The sequence below is a fragment of the Sciurus vulgaris genome, assembly GCF_902686455.1.
Source record: "Sciurus vulgaris genome assembly, chromosome: X".
Taxonomy (NCBI): Eukaryota; Metazoa; Chordata; class Mammalia; order Rodentia; family Sciuridae; genus Sciurus; species Sciurus vulgaris.
In genome coordinates this window covers 22,996,951-23,013,882 of record NC_136471.1, presented here as the reverse complement: position 1 = coordinate 23,013,882, position 16,932 = coordinate 22,996,951, and the positions used below count along the sequence as shown (strand labels likewise).

General features: G+C 49.2%; 1 protein-coding gene across 8 annotated transcripts in view; it reads left to right on the top strand.

Annotated features, from left to right (window-relative positions):
- Positions 1-1,735: 1,735 nt before the first annotated feature.
- The window catches only part of BCORL1 (BCL6 corepressor like 1), a 67,395-nt gene continuing 52,198 nt past the window's right edge, over positions 1,736-16,932 (top strand). For 3 of the 8 annotated variants that reach the window (XM_079123334.1, XM_079123325.1, XM_079123327.1), the window contains exons 1-2: positions 2,917-3,075; positions 3,631-3,710. The gene's annotated coding sequence lies outside the window, so the exon portion shown is untranslated. Of the gene's footprint in view, positions 2,347-2,916; positions 3,076-3,630; positions 3,711-3,896; positions 4,712-16,932 lie in introns of those variants that run through there. The other 5 variants (XM_079123328.1, XM_079123329.1, XM_079123332.1 and 2 more) reach the window with 4 other exon arrangements.

Sequence of the window (16,932 nt, the reverse complement as noted above, 5' to 3'; positions counted from 1 at the left end):
CTCACTAGCCATGTGACCTTGAGCGAGTCACTCAGAGATGCTCAGAGACTCCTTTTCCTCAAGTCCAAAGTTGAGGGTTGTAGTGAGAAACAAATGAAATAACACAAGTGAAAGGGCTTTGTAAACACTCAGATGTTGTATAAAGGCAAGGTATTATTATTATGGTTATGTTGTGGTTCTACCCTCAAATAAAATAATCATTAATATCTACATTCTTTATAAGGTTTCCCACAGCTCTTCCCACCCTGATCCTTGATTTCCCATCATCTCCTGTAGGGCAGGAAGCCTGGCCCCCAACAGGAAAGGGCTCAGAGAAGCTAGAGCTTCAGCCAGGAAACAACCATCTTGCCCCAACCTTCATTTCGCCAGATAAATGATGCAGCCAAAAGGTGAGACTGTGCAATCTGAGGTGTCCAGAAACCATTTCAGTCTGAAACCTAGGAGCAAAGTAGCCCTAAGGTCCTAAGGCCTTAAGAGAACTGTAGATTTAGTAACTACTAGCTTAATTAAAATCAGTGAAGACAGTCAACTTCAATCAAAGCAGAATTGGTGGGGTCTGCATTCTCAGGCCCCATAGAGGGAATTTACCCCTTAGAAATGCATTTCGAGTTTATGTTGATTAGCTTAAACATATCTTTTCCCAATCTTCACTTTGCCTTGGTGCTATTTAGGCCAAACACTTTCTAACCAGTGTTATGGCTGTATAGGGGCGGAGTGCATGGGAGGGTAGGCGTGGCCAGCTAGTGAAGCCGTTGCCAAAGCAAAATACAATGACCAGGGCTATGACCACCTCGCTGGCAACAGATTTTGAGGTTGGTGAGGACAAGTAAGAGGGGTTATAGAATACCAGGCCTTAGGCAACAGCAAAGGCACTGCAATCTTAGTTAGCTTGCTCCCATACTCATGCACATCCCTCAGACCAGGTGAGGGAAACATACCAGGCAAGTCTCAACTGTCATCTGTAAAGTCCTCCCAAAGGAGAAGACACCCCTAGCTTAGACATGGAAACTCTGGCCTAAGAGAACGTGTGGGGTGGGGCAGGGAGGAGGAAGACATTAATCCCGCAGGGCTTCCTTCTAGTGCAAATGACCCTCTGACTTCCTTAGTATAGATAAATATATAACAAATAATATCAATATATCTGCACGTAAAGATTTTTTTTTAAATTCCTGCTATTCATTTCACATTCCGTTTACAAAGCAATGAATCCTTCAGGAACTCCTGGGCACCTCCCCTAATACCCTCTAGGCTGAGGCGATGGCTTTGAAGTCCCCATCACCGACTCAGGGTCGAAACTGCTAAGAAACACCCAAAGTCTGAAAGCAAGCCGGCAGGCAGCTTCAGTTCCTTCGCAAGCTGCTCTCCTCAGAGTTAATGTAAAGTCATCAGAGTTCGAATGTGGACCGCAAGCTTCTCAGCCCTTCATTCCCGGGGATGGCCTGGGATGTAAACACACGCGAGGATTTATTCCTTTGGCCAGGCGGGGAATCATTAGGGTAAAGGATAAGGGTCAAGGGGCTCCGTTTGGTGGCCAAAGAGCCCCAGAAAAGTGGACATAAGCTGAGTCTTCTTTGAGCTTGGGCTTTCGCCTTCTAGTCGTGCAGGCTTCCCGGTTTACAGACCTTTCGTCCCCCTCCTCCCCCTTCCTCCCTCGGGTCTCTTACCCACCCCCCAAGCCTCCACGCCCAGACAGGGGCTGCCCACGGAGAGTGGCCAACGGGTTTGCAGCCCGGGAGATTGCCACGAAGGGTGGGCCGCTCCGGAGTTGCGAGGCAAGGCGGCGAGCCCCAGCATTTTCCGTCCCCAGCACCTGTCCCACTTCGGCGCCGGGGCTGGGGTTGCGCCCGCGGGCGGCCTCAGTGCTGGAGCGCCAGAACCACGCACCGAGGTCGCACGGGGTGGGGAGGTGGGGGCCGGGGAAGGGGCGGGGCATCCAGCGGGGGCGTCCACCCCTCAGGCAAGACCCCCCGCCCTCCCACATAGACTGAGGCAAAACCCGGAGAGAGTCACACGTAAACCACGAGCGAAAACGCTCGCACCCCCCCCTTTCCGGAGCCAGGGGCTGGCCGGGGAAGGTGGCTCCGTTCTTCCCCGGTGGCCAGTGCGGGGTCTGCGGCTGCCCGGCGAGGTTCCGGCTTCCCCGGGGCTGGCAGGGGGAGCCCCGAGAACTGCAGGCCCGCCCCCCCTTCCTCCTCCTTCTTCCCCTCCTCCCCCACGTGTCCTCCCGGAGCCCAGCGGCCTGATCCCAGCACCCCCTGCCACCTCCCTCCTCCTCTCGCTTTGCCCGCTTCCCCGGCGGCGTGGAGAAGAGCAAAGTTGCGACAGCAGCCAGGGGGCTCTGCCCAGGTGAAGGGGGCGCTGTGAGGCGGGGGGGGGGGGCGGTGTGGCCCTGCGGCGGGGGCGGGGGGAGGATAAAGAAACTTGCTTTCCGCGGCCCCCACCTCCCGCGGGTTCGGATCTTGCGTGAACCGAGCCCTCGTGGCGAGACGCGTCAACGCCGTCAGGACCGAGGCCGGCACCCGGACCCGGACCGGTACCGCGCGCTCGGGTCGGCTCGGCGAGCGCAGGCAGCGGGCCAGGCCGGCACCCAGGCAAGGGCGGGGTGGGTGGCCATACACCGGACCGAACCAGGCTCTCCGATGGCGTGGGCGCGGGCCGAACCCAGACCGGGCCGAGTTGGGTGGTGAAGTAGGACGTGGATTCGGGGGCGGGGCGCGGCGGGAGGGGAAACCAGGCCCGGCCGGACTGGCCTGGGCGTGGGGGCGGGGGGCGAGTTCGGGGCACTTGCTGGGCTCTGGACCGAGCAGTAGGGCGGGGCGGCGCTAGGGGCTGGGCCGGACCCGCGGGGAGAGGGCGAGGGGAGGGGGAACCGGGGGTGGAGTAGGGGCGTGGAGTTGCGAGCGGGGTCTGGCCTCGGCCGGGGGCGAAGGTAGATCGGCCGGGCCGCGAGCTGAGGGAGGGAGGCCCGCGGCAGCGCGGCGGCGGCGAAGGCCAGCTTCTGCGGAGTTTGTGCCCGGGCTTCCCGGCCGGGCTCTGGCCGCCCCACGCGCACAAATGGGGCTAGGGGACTGGCTGGTAAGCAACTCAGGGTGTGTTAGACGGTGTTCGGTGGCGATTCCGGGAAAAGCGAGGAAAGACACTGTCTGCAATTATGCCGCACCCCCCACCCACCCTTTAGCATCTGGATACTGCTCTCTGGGGGCCGCGGACCCTCCCCGCCACAACCCTTTCACTCTCCAGCACTCCCACCGCCTCCCCCGCTTCCTTGGCCATCTGAGTCTCCTAGGGGTATGTGTGTGTGGGGTGGACGGCGACGAGGGGCTATACTTTCCCTCCCGTGGGGACAGCCCATTTCGTATCTTATTCCTACAAGGTAGCGTCGTTTCAAGTGGCGTGGACATTGGGGTTTAGATAATCCCCCCAAGCTGTTTGATGGCTTTTAAGGAAAAGGACGGATCACTGGATTTTCATGTCTAGGATGGGGGTTGAGGATTGGCTTGAGGATTGGGATTCACCCCCAGTTCACTTCCACTACCAACCTCTCTTTACTGTGAGCCGCTTCCATGGGGATCCGAACCTGAAGGGGGAGGGGGGACGGGAGTAATAATGTGCTTTTCTATCTCTACACAGGATCGGCGTGGCGAAGGACAGCTAGTGTCGGAGGGAAAGTAGCCACCAGTCCAACTCGGGTCGCCCCCACTATTACTTCGGTGAGGGGCAACATTGAGGGGTCGCTGGTGGGTAGGGACCCAGTTTAGGGGAGGGGGTGGGTAGTCGCCCCCAGACTCTTCCTTCGCGGGTGGAGAGGCTAGCCCCGGCTTCGGAGGAGGGGTTCCGGGGAGGGAGATGGGGGTTGGCGACGACGGGGGGGGGGGCGGGAAGAATGGGAGAGTCACGCCCTGCGTGCAAGGGGAGCCTCCCTCAGGCCCCTGGGAGAAGGGGACTGAATGCGTTTGCTCTGTGCTGCCCGGCAGGGGATATCGGGGGTCTCGCGATTTGCACAGTAGATCGGGCACCAGTGGCCTAAGAAAGTCAGGTCGGGGCATGAGGTGGAGAGCCTTAGAAGAAAGGGAGAGAAATCCCTGGTCGCAGCGTACTGATGATCTCCCTTCCTCAACCTCCTCCTTGAGGGGCGTCGAGGTGGGGGGGGGGGGCGTGGGGCTCTTGCAGCCCGGCGGATTTGAGTGCCTCCGCCTCTCCCAGGAGTCTAGCTTTTTGCCCGGCTTGCTGCAGCTACCGCTGCCTCCCTCTCCGGAATCCACTCGGTTCTCGCAGCGATCCCCTCCTCCTCCCCTCCCCTCCCAGTGTCACCGGGGCTGCTTGGCTCTGCCCCCTTCGCCGCCGCTTGCTCCCTGCTTTCGTCCCTCCCCTCTCTTGCTCGCTCCCTCCCTTCGCCTCCTCCTCCCCATTCCCCCACCCGCGTAGGCGGCATTCTGGGAGTTGTAGTCCTGTGGCGAGCTGGCTGGCGCCGCCCGCGAACCCCGCCGGACTCCACTTCCCGTCGAGCCCTGCGACCGGCACCCACTCCACCAGGCTTCGCTCGCACACACAGACACACACACACACCGCTCTCCCCCTCACTCTTTCGCTCGCCGCGGCTGCTGCCAGTGTGTGGCTCTGTCTCTCCTCCGCTTTGCTGAGCCCTCCCTTCTTCCTCTCAGTTCCTAGAGTCCGACCGCCGCCGCCGCCGAGAGAGAGGAGAAGGAGGTCGGTGGCGCTTAGGGGCGGAGGGGGGCATCTGATCGGGGCAGTATTAAGCGGGCGGCGGTTCTGAGGGGGTTAGAGAGAGCCCGGGTGGCGGCCTGAGCTTCCCCGCGGAGCCGACCCGGGAACAGGTGCGTCTTTTTTTCCTCTCCCCCAACCCCTCCACCCCTTTTGACTCCCCGGCTTTTTCGTATTCCCCCACCCGCTTCTTTCTATCTTAAGGCTTTCCCCAACCCTGTCCCTTCTTCGCCCCGCAGCCGCTCTGCTTGCCCCCCGGGGGCGCCGTCCTCTTCGTGTCCCCGGACGTAGCGCTCCCTGGAGCTCGCTCTGTCCTCGCCCCTCCCTTCGGGACAGCTCCCCACCACTTCCCACCTTCGTACCCCATCCCTGCCCTGCCCTACCCCCTCCTCGACCCCCTTCTCTCTTAGCCAGGTGAGACTTGTTCGCCACGATCTGAGAGTCTTCTTCCTGGCTGGGCGGGGGTCTCCATGGAAACGGGGGTCGGTTGATCTTGGGGGGGATCCATAGGAATTACCCCACTCCTCGGAAAGGGAGGCGGAGGCTACGGTCTTAACTACCTGGCCCCAACCCCCGATCCAAGGATCCGACGATCAGAAGGGAGGCTGGCCAGCAGGGCAGGGCGAGAAAAGGCTGGTTTTTTTTTTTTTTTTTTTTTTTTTGAGGGGGGGGATGTCCGTGATGAAGTCTTGAAGAGACCAGGAGAAAAAACCCTCCAACCTCAGAGGGGAGGTGCGACGGGTGCTCTTTCAGGGCTGCTTTCTCCTCTGTGCTGGGGTGCGGGAACCATAGGGTAAGGGGTACCCCTAGGTGGCGGCGGGGCCTGGGTTCGGGAGTGGGAGTGCTGTGATGGGGGCAGGGGCAATTATCCGAGTCCCTAGAAAAAAGGCGGGGGATGACTTCGGAGCGCCCTGGCTCCGTTGCCCTCGCTCCAGGGGCGGGGGCCGCCGGGCCAGGCGCGGCGGGGAGGGGGGCTTAAATTGAAGGAGGATGAGATGGGGGCAATTCATACTAGCCCCGGAAAGCCAGGGGGGAGATCCGGCGTGCAAGCCCTCCACCGGCTTCGCGCCAGGCCTGAAGGCAAGGGGTCTGAGAGCGAAGCCCAGGGCTGGAAGGAGGGAGGCTCCGGTTACGGGGCCGGGTTTCGGGATCAGGGGCAATCCCCCGGCCCTAGGAGAAGGAGGGAGAGGGATGGCCGCGAACCCTAGGGCTCCCCCACCCCAGGTCCTAAGGGGCGTGAGGAACGGACAGCAGGCCCAGCGGAGCTGGATTCGAGCGGATCGCGGGCAGGGAGTGGGGGGGCTTCGTGGTGGGCTTGTGGGGGAGCAGTCCGGCGGCGGGGCGGGCGGGCGGGGCGTGGGGCTCCGGCGGGCGGCGGGGCGGGGCCGGGGCGGCGCTGCTGCCGCGGCCGCCGCCGCTGCCGCCGCCGCTGCTGCTCCTGCTGGGGCCGCCGCAGCCGTTGCCGCCGCCGCCGCCGCTTCTGGGCGGGGAACGGAGGCCAAAGAGAGTCCCGTGCCGGGGCAGAGGGCGCAGGCGGCGCGCAGTGGGGAGGGGGCCGTCCTGGGGGCGGGGGCAGGCGGGGGGTGGAGCCCCCGACGGGGGGCGGTACGAGCCGGGACGACGACGACAAGGCGCCCCGGGGGCCGGGTGCATGGAGGACGAGGTGCTGTGAGAAGGAGGGGCGCTGGGTCCCGCGACGGGCCTCATGGGCTTCGATCCTCGAGGTTCGGCTTCGGGACAGAGCCCTGCAGGGGTGCCCAGAGGCCCAAGAAGAGATAGGGAGGTGAACTGGACGGTAAAGGGGGCCCTCTTCGCATGGGTCCCGCTGAGAGGAAGGCTGGGCCAGAGGGATGTCCGGGGCCAGGCTGGGAGGAGCCGGCCACACCACAGCTGGGAATTTGGCGTTATGGAGGTGTAGGAAAAGATGTGATCGAGGTTGTGATCGAGAGGAAAGGAGGGAGGGAAACACTGCAAACCCGGGAGGCCAACTGCACAGGCCGGTGGGGGTGCCTTTCTGTTCCGCTTGCAACTACCCCCCTCCCTCCGAAGCACTGTTTTTCTTTTATTGTTTTGAAATTTTCAATGTTGGCTCATCAAAACTGTCGACGTGGAGATACTTACTCCTTGGTGTTTCCTAGAGTAGACAGTAAGGGCAGGCATCCCTTGGTGAGCACACGTCTAGCTCAGGGTTTAGGGGCTCTTTGCATGAGTGTGGCAAGGGGGCCTGTAACTTCGTGTCACAGCTGAATACTCTCAAGGCGATTTGGAGGTCGTCCCTGTGGCACAGAGATGGAACACAGTTGCAAAAAGCTTTGGTGAGACTTCTGGGGGTGCACTTGTAGGTTACAATGGTTAGCTCCATGGTTCTTTGAACTCAGAAGGTTGTTTCTCAAAATCACACTGCTGAAATGTTTTATGGTGCATGCATTGGAGCTGGGAGTGGATTAGGTTGATAATAAAAATCCAAGGATGGAAGGAAACTTTAAAGGTCATCTAGTTCTCTGTTTATCTTTCTTGTCCTTGAATGTTGGGATTGAGGGAGCTTTATTGTGGGGGAAATGGTATGTGGCACAATGGAGGATGTTTGGGGCAGAGTTTAGGGTACTCAAATTGGATGGTGATGTCACCATGTGGTACTGAAGATGACTATATGTAGGAAAGAAATTTGGAAGATTCCACTTGGGATTAAATGGGATAATTCAATTTTGAGAAGCACTTACAGGCTCCAAATAGAAGTGGAAGGTTGAGGAGGAACATGTAAACTTCTGATGGAGAAGCAAAGTTAGTAGGAAAGGTGGGGGAGCTGTGAGGAGCAGGGGGCTTGGTGAGTCAGAGGGGCATGGCTGTCTTGAGTAAGTCATGAGAATATTGGTAGTCAGACATCTTTTGATAGGACATTTGAGGTAATGGCCCTTGAGGTGGCTATGGGGGACAAAAGGCCTGATCAAGGCACAGAGCCTTACTAAAATTGACTTTAGAAGGACTGACCCCGCTACCAGTTTTGCAGCAAGCAGTAGGCAGTTTTCTTTTCATTCTGGCTCTGAAAAGATGAGGACTGGATTTATCATTGATGGAGGAAGGGGCAGGGACACTGATATTTGGGTTAAGGAGGACTAGTTCTTTGGAACAATAGGGAAGGGGTGGCTAATTGTTGGGATAGGGTAGAGGAAAACTAAGGCCCTGGCAAGCGTGGCTGTTGGCTTCTGGGTTGGGCAGAGTGGAAAGGAATTCCAGAAGAAGTGGTAGCTGTACTAAGGGCACTCATATGGATATTGGTGTTTTGATTTGCCGGGAAAGGGTAGGGAGAGAGGGAGGATCCCTTTTTTAGTGGCCTAGATGTTCTTGGAATGCAAAGGTGAAAAGGACCAGGTTGGGCAGGGGGAAGGAAGGTGAACATCATTACTCCTGTGTAAGTGCCAACTAAAGAAAAAGTAACACCTTGAAATCTTTAGGATAGTGTTTTCCAAAGAAAAGTTTGAAGAAGCTGGGCACAGTGGTGCACACCTGTAATCCCAGTGACTCAGGAGGCTGAGGCAGGAGGATTGCAAGTTAGAGGCCAGTCTTAGCAATTTAGTGAAACCCTGTCTCAAAATGAAAAATAAAAATGAAAGGCACTGGGGATGTGTGTTCAATCCCCAGTACCTAAATAAATAAATGAAAGTAAATAAAAAAGGGCTGGGGATGTTCAGTTGAAGAGCACCTCTGGGTTCCATTCCCAGTACCAAAAAAAAAAAAGTTAAAAGGACCCTTAGGCTCTTTGTACTTTCATACTGGAGTTCCAAAAATTGGGGCAAGAGAGGAGGAAGATCTTGAACAGGAGAAAGGTTGGGGAGAAACTTGCATACAGGGGGAAATATAAATGAATTTACCCATAAGGAAATAGAAAACTTAGAGATAGTTTACAAGTAAATATGAGAGAGAGAGAGAGAAAATACAAGTGAAAAAATGTACAGTGTAAGGAAAAAAGAGGAATAAAGAGCCAAAGAAAGAAGATATTTACTCAGATGTCATTTGGAGCTGGTGTTGGGGAATGTGAAAACTCACCTTTGAGAGCCACTTCTCTGGGAAGACCTAGGAAGGAGAAGAGCTGGGATCCAGAGCTTGTAAGTCTAAGCATTCATTAGGAAATCTGGACTAAAGTAAGGCTACTGAATGGGGGAAGGGATCCACTGTCCTAAATAGAATGGCCCTGAAAGGAGGAGAAAAAGTGGGAATATACCAGTTTTTCCAGCCTGCAAGTGGGAGGGATCCTAGATATAAGGAGGTAAGTGATGGAAATTCCAGAGTGAAACAGGATAAAGAACAGGGGCATGAAAACTTTGGGCCAAAATAGAAGAGTGAAATAGGGGCACCCAGGAAAGACTTAATCAGATTGGACTAAACATTGCTAGAAAACATTTGCCAGTGGTTCGTTGATTCTAGACGGCTAAGTTTAGAATGGAGTAGAATAGCCATAGGGAGTAGAGAGCTGCTTTTCCAGGGGTAGGCATCCTGAGATTCTGAGAAAGGAATTCATGGTTGAGTTCAGGTGGGAAAGTGAATACTAGAGGGGAATACAGAGAATGCTAGGGAAAGTGAAAATTTTGGGATAAAATAGACAAGAAAGGGGAAAAGTCAATGATGATTACATTACAGGGGAGGGAAGAACCTAGACCTTCAAGTTTTTAAAAAGAAAGCTTTCTCCCCCACTCTCCACCCCTGTACTGGGGATTGAACCCAGTAGACTGAGCTACATTCCTGGCCTTTATTATTTTGAGACAGGGTCTTGCTAAGTTGCCAGGCTGGTCTTGAATTTGCAATCGTCCCTCATCAGCCTTCCTGAGTCACTGAGACTGGGATTACTAAGGGTGTGCACCACTGGCACCAGGCAAGAAAGAAGTTTATTTTTTTGTTTTTGGTACTAGCATTTGAACACAGGGGTACTTAACCACATCTCCAGCCTTTTAAATTTTTTTTTTTTAATTTTGAGACAGGGTCTCACTAAGTTGCTAAGGGCCTTGCAAAGTTGCTGAGACTGACTTTGAAATTGCAGTCCTCCTGCCTCAGCCTCCTCAGTCACTGGGATTACAGGTGTGCACCGCCATGCCCAGCAAGAAAGGAAGTTTTTTAATGCTAGAGTTCAAAACTGGTGTGAGTCCATGCTTGCCAGAATGTTTAGTGTCAGGATAGCTAAAAAGGAAGGAAATAAGTAATCTACCTTTCTGCCATTAGGATTCTAGGACAGTATTTTATGTGATCTCACATACAAACTAGGCTTTATTAATGTCAGTTTTTGAATGGTTGTCCTTAAAATGATAATGAAACTGTTCTCTTTCTAAATCATAGCCTTTTTACCCTTCATAACCTTAAAACAGTCTTTTCTTATGAAAAATTTTAGGTGAACTTAAGTTACATTCTGGTCAAGAGAAAAATTTAACTGTTTCTTTCCCCATAATTCAGATAAGCTGTTCTAGTTCCCTTGTTTGTTTTTTAACCAGAATCCACTTTTTTTCTCATAAAAATGTAAAACATTTAAAAATGATTTTTTTTGCAGTACTGGATATTGAACCCAGGGTTGCTTTACCACTGAATTACATCCCCAGCCCTTTTTATATTTTATTTTGAGGTGGAGTCTTGCTAAGTTGCTGAGGCTGGCTGCAAACTTGCTGTTCTTCCTCAGCCTTCTGAGTTGCTGGGATTACAAGCCTTTGCCATTGCATGCAACTAAAATTGGATCTTTTTTTAAAAAAGTAACTGCAAGGCTGCATGTCAAGGTCATATTTTCCCTGGTCAATGAATTGTGATGAATTTGAAGAGAGATGACTTACTATTTGTAAAATGTGGTAATTTTCAGATTTACCTATCAGAGTATGTGAGGCAGGATGCATCTTTGGATTTTAAGAAGGCCTTAAGCTAAGGGTCCATGAAGAATTGAGAGTACTGAGTAGGCAGAGCTTTGTGTTTGGGGCTTCCTTATGGACAGTCTGTTAAGCAATGAATTTTGGTTACCTCATTACCAAGGTATGCCTAGAAATCATAATGTTAGTGCCATTTAAGGGTACAGTCAAGTTTTGTTATAATGCTGGAGTCCAGAGACAATGAGATTAAACACATTTTCATTTTTCTAAGTTCTGTGAAGTGTGCAGTATCTGACCATGATTTTGTGGCAGTTGATGTACTCTATACCTGAATCCATGAAATGATTAGATAATGTTATAGTAGGCGAGTCTACACAGTTTAACTTGGTTCTACTGTGCCCAGGTTAGTGTAGTGTAGTAGTTTTTGCTCTTTTTCTTTTTTTCGTTATTTGTTTTTGGTACTGGGGATTGAACCCAGGGGTACTTTACCACTAAGCTACATCCCATCCATAGTCCTTTTATTTTTTGAGGCAAGTTCTTCCTAAGTTGCTGAACCTACCCTTGAACTTGCGATCCTCCTGCCTTAGCCTCCTGAGTTGCTGGAATTACAGGCATGCACTATTGTATACAAAAGTGGTGGTTCTTGAACTTTAGCCTGCATCTGAATTAACCTAAGGCTTTGGAGACATAACAGCCATAATTTAGAGCCCTTGCTTTTCAAGTTCCTAGCTATGTGGCAGGAAGCAAGTCACTTAATTTTCTTGAGCCTCAGTGTTCTCATCTACACAATGGAGATAATAATACCAATTCACAGGGTGGTAAGGGTTATATGAGTTGAGTGTATATGGTGCCAGGCCCATAGTATGTGCCAAATAAATGGGATCTATTATTGCGGTATAATCTAATTTTTCTTTTCTTTTTTTTTTTTTTAAGTACCAGGGATTGAACCCAGGGGTGCTTAACCACTAAGTCACATCTCCAGTCCTTTTAATGTTTTATTTTGAGACAGGGTCTTGCTGAGGTACAGGTACACCTTGAAGCTGGCTTTGAACTTGAAATCCTCCTGCCTCACCCTCTGGAACCACTGGAATTACAGGTGTGCACCACCATGCCCAGCTATAATCTAATTTTTTCTTATTCAGTTGCATTCAATGATATTACTATTTATTTATCTATCTATCTATTTATTTATTTATTTATTTATTTATTTATTTATTTATTTATTTATTTATTTATAGCAGGGATTGAATCCAGGGGTGCTTAACCACTGAGCTGCATCTCCAGCCATTTTTTTTTTTTATTTTGATACAGGGCCTTGTTAAGTTTGCTTAGGATTTCCCATAGTTTGCTGAGGCTGGCTTTGAACTTATGACCCACCATGCCCGGGGGACATTAGTTTTTGTTACATTGTAATAAACATGGTGGTGGAATGAATGCTATCAATAGCTCCTGAATACCCGCCTTATATCTTCATTCTCTGTCCTTTTTCTCCATATTCCTGTTGAATTAGTACACATGTAGCATTTACAACTTAGCTTGACTCATTGTGTCTATCTCTAAGGTGAAAGTGGCAGCTTCTTTAATAGCTGTGCTGTGACACTGCTCAATATTTCAGGGCAGGAACTGAAGAATGTATATCCAGTTGAAACTTCAGGGGACATTTTGGGTCATGGGTGACATTTTTAAAAACTTTTGCTTTCTGAAAAGGGCTGCTGTGTCTAATTATGACTGGTTGGGCTTTCCAGCTGTCCCTGACATCTGGAATGGTACAAAAGCTGGTAGATAGAGCCTGGGTCTGGTATGGCTCTATGACAAGGATCTTCATTAATGATTGAGTGGGAGAAAATAATACCCCAAATAGCTCTGGATTTCCCAAACTAAACCTCTGATCAGAAAAATGGTTGCCTGTAAAGTAGATCACCTTTCTGTAGCGGGAGTGGACTTTGGTACCAACAGTCAACTGTTAGTTACACCAGTATAGGGAGAGACCGATGACAGGTCAACTGAAAGTAGTAGGTTGCTTGACAAATTAATAATTTCTTTTGGACTTTAGAAATGCATTATTATTCTCTATCTGCTACCCCCCAGCAGATTTACCTGTCTATTAATATTCTGTTTAGGCAAATATTTAAATGAGTTGTTCCCTGAGCACACATCTACTGATGGTGGCAGAAGGCAGTCCATAAGTCGGCTGAGTTTAAAAATTATCTGTGGCTAAAGCATACTCAGATAGTTGGAAATCGATTTTATTATTTTGCCTGGTCCAATTTTATCTTATTTCTCTACCTGTCTTTATCTTGGAAATAAAGAAAAGGTGAGAAAGTTATATGAGAGCAAAGGAAGTGAAAGGAATTCATAGATCCAGTGCTTTTTACATGGGATGTTTGGTCTCTGTATGCCGTAAGAGAGGGATTTGGATTTTCCCAGTAGTTTAGCAAGTTATTTGTTGAATGCATGTTGTGTGCCTTGTATCATTCTAGACACTATTGGGGGCGGGCTAATAAACCTTTGGACTGGTAGCAGGTTGAATCAATACTGAGAGTTTGAAATCTTTTCAGTGAATACTGTATAATGAAAGGGATATAGATATACCTTCAAATGAATGATTGCTATGTGTATGTGTGGTGTGTGTGTGTGTGTGTGTGTGTGTGTGTGTGTGTGTAAAAATATTAGTTGAACCCGTAGCTGAGTCTGGTCTGGGTTGAGAGAACAGAAAAAAATAACCTGATAATGGTCTCTTCAAATATTAGGGTACAAGGTTCAGAAAACCTAAAAAAAAAAAAAAAAGAATGAATCGGGCATTACTATCCTATATGCATATATGATTACATGACCAATGTAATTCTACATCATGTACAACCAGAAGAATGAGAAGTTATACTCCATATATGTATAATATGTCAAAATATATTCTACTATCATGTATGACTAATTAGAGCAAATAAAAATTTTTTAAAAAGAAAGAAAAGCCATGTGTGGTGGTGCTTGCCTGCAATCCCAGCAACTTGGGAAACAGAGGCAGACAAAGTTCAAGGCCAGCCTCAGCAAGTTAACAAGGCACTAAGCAACTTAGTGAGACCCTGTCTGGGATGTAGTAGTAAAGTACCTCTGAGTACACTTGGGTTCAATCCCCAGTACCAAAATGTAAAATAAAATAAGAGTTGAGTGAGGAGAAATCCCATATTGTGAATGTAGTATACAGATATGGAGACACTAGAAGGCCGGTGTCACAGTCCATGGTGGGCAGGACACAGAAGCATCACAAAAGGGATTCAACTCTGGAGTGTGAAAGACACACTAAATATTCAGAGTCCTGCTGAAGACCAAGAATAAAGAAAGCCAACTCGTAATTTTGGTCTAGCAGGAATTAGAAGTGCTCAAAAATGACCCTACTTATTTAGGGTGACATCTTGAGATGTCTTTGCATTTTGAAAAGGACTGATTAATTTCACAATGTGTGCTACAGTTTTCTAGATGTCTGAAATCCAGAAGTTGAACAAAATCTTGTGGCTAGAGCCCTGGTGTGGTATAAAGCTATGATGAGGTATTTTCCTTAAATGGAGTAGAACAGTTTTCTTACAGCAGGAAATGGAAGTGAGTACTATTTGAATAATAGGAAAAAGTATCATGGCAGTAGGTAGACAAGCTAAAACAATCTGGGGGTATGAAAATGTAAGTAAAAGATGAAAACTTTTGCTTTGGCTTACTTCATCATTGGAATAGATTACTTCTGATCCTTTTAAGTGCTTTTATGTCGTGCTCAGTTTTAGGAAGGGGCTAGTTTAACCCTATTTGGCAGATACCCTGGTAAAGGGACATAGAGAGATGATCTGAGGTGGCTGAGAAGTGGGGACTGGAAGCACTCTCCAAGGTTTCTACCAGTTAAGGCTGATGGTCCTGAAGTGTACTTTTCAAAGTGCTGTTTGGTTAGATGGTTCTGAGTGGATTTTGGATGTTACTAAATGTTAAATCACCCCTGAAAGAATGGGACTCAGCATCTAAGTAGTGAGGAGATTGAAATGATGTGGTTGGGTTTAGCTGGCAGTGTTCTCAGGAGCTCTCGGGGAGAGTTTGAGACTTGGCCACCTAGTTACTGAGATGAATGTCTAGCCTCTTGAGGTGACTATGATGGAGGTTAACTAAATTAATTTAAATGAGTAAGCTCTCATGTGTTTAACAGACAGTTAACATTCCTTTGTATCCAGTCTCATAAATGTTTATAGGCAGGGTTTTTAAACATGGAGGTACCCAAGGAATCTATGAAGGTGTCCATGCTGGAATGGTGTGCAGGCAATTACTTAATCTTCTTGGTAAATACAAGAATTAATATATTTGGGAACAGGATGCAATGTCCCTTATAAGTCTGATTCTTTGGGGTAGATACCAGTGGAAACATTCAAGTAGGAAAAAAAAAAAAAAAAACCCAAGGGAACTAGAAAGTGCTAGAATGGATTTAGTCAGACAGGTTGGATATACAGCATAAAGGGTCCTATTCCTCCTTTAAATTATCTAGCAGAAGCCAGGTGTGCTGGTGCATGCCTATAATCCCAGCTGCTCAGGAAGCTAAGGCAGAAGGATCACAAGTTCAGGGACAGCCTTGTCAACATAGTGAGACCTTGTTTCAAAAGGTCTCAGGATGTAGCTCAGTGATGAAGTGCCCCTGAGTTTAATGCCCAGTACCCAAAATAAATAAATTAATTAATTTAAAAGATTAATTACCTTGCACATTATTTGCAGTTGATTTTGTGTGTGTGCAGTTGTGTACAGTGGTAGAGGAACCTGCTTCTCATGAAGGGAAGGGAAGGGAAGGGAAGTGATTGGGGCATGTGTATGGGACTTGAGTTTCAGGGAATGATAGTTGGTTACTGGTAGGGAATGATGAGGGGCTATAGATGTGGGAGGAGCCCAAGGATAATATAAGATTACCAAGTACTCTTCTATGGGAAGTCATAAAACTAGAACAATTTAAGTTGGACAACTTTCTCATTGAGGAGCAGGGGTTGGGGCATGTAATGAAGTAGGGAAAATGGAAATGTTAATCTCCTTTTGAATATATATGGAAGGAGGCAGAGCAATGAGGAGGGGAACGTCTGTGTTAACAGTTCCATATCTAAAGCCTGGTAAATTCTCCTTGTTGACTTTGTGTAAACTTTCCCATGGAAAACTAGGATTTTGAAAAGTTTTGACTTCTCTTAAAAGCCTGCTAGTGACTGGGTGAAAGTCATGACCCTTTTGTTTTAGCCCTGGAATCTCAATGTCTCTTGGATCTGGTGTTGGATCTGGTGGTCATTTTTTTTTTTTTTTCTGGCACTGAGGAGGTAACTAGGACACTTTACCACTGAGCTACTTTCCCAATCCTTTTAAAATTAATTCTTTCTTTTCTTCTCTCTCTCTCTCTCTCTCTCTCTCTCTCTCTCTCTCTCTCTCTCTCTCTCTCTCTCTCTCTTTCCCCTCCCTCCTTCCCTCCCTCCCTCCCTCCCTTCCTTCCTTCCTTCCTTCCTTTATTCCTTCCTTCCTTTCACCAGGAATCGAACCCAGATCCCAGATGCGCTTAACCACCAAGATACACCCCAGCCCATTTTATTTTTTTATTTTGAGACAGGGTCTTGCTAAGTTGCTTAGGGTCTCACTAAATTCCTGAAGTTGGCTTTGAACTTGTGATCCTCCTGCCTCAGCCTCCTGAGCTGCTGGGGTTACAGGCATACATCATCCCTCCCCAATTTTTTTTTTTTTTAATTTGGAGGAAGGGTCGCTAAATTACTGAAACTGGCCTTGAATTTGTAATCTCCTGTCTCAGCCTCTTGAATCTCTGGGATTACAAGCTTGTACCATTGTGCCTGCCCCTCTGGTGGTCTTGAGGCTATCTTAGATGCTACTTTTCCCAAAGTGGCATAATGAGTTGGCCTCTCCTTGGCCTCCATAAAGTTTGCCTCTGTCTTATGGCAGCTTTACAAGGAGCTCTGCATTTCTATTGGAGCATAGGTCCCAAAGTTGGTTTTCTTTACTCATTAGTCATCGCTGACCCAACCCTCCTTCTTAAACTGTCTACTGGCCACGCCTATCCTCTTGAGGACAGATTCAGGGCCAGGCTTCAAGATGAATATTTTCCGGCTCTTTCTTTTTTTTAAAGTCATAATTGCTTCCAGGTCACCAGGCAGTATGAACCAAAAGGAGCCTGGGAGAGTACTACCAGATTTAGTTAGAATGAACCCTTCTTAATCTTGGGTTTCTAATTTGCCATCTTGGTGGTAGAGTCCAACAGTGAAGAAAAAGGAGGTTTGAGCTATATGAAGAGGGGCCTGGTTGTGACCAATATGTTGCCAGCTTTGTTCAGCATTAAGGTTGGCCACAAAGGAACCTACATTATTCTGGA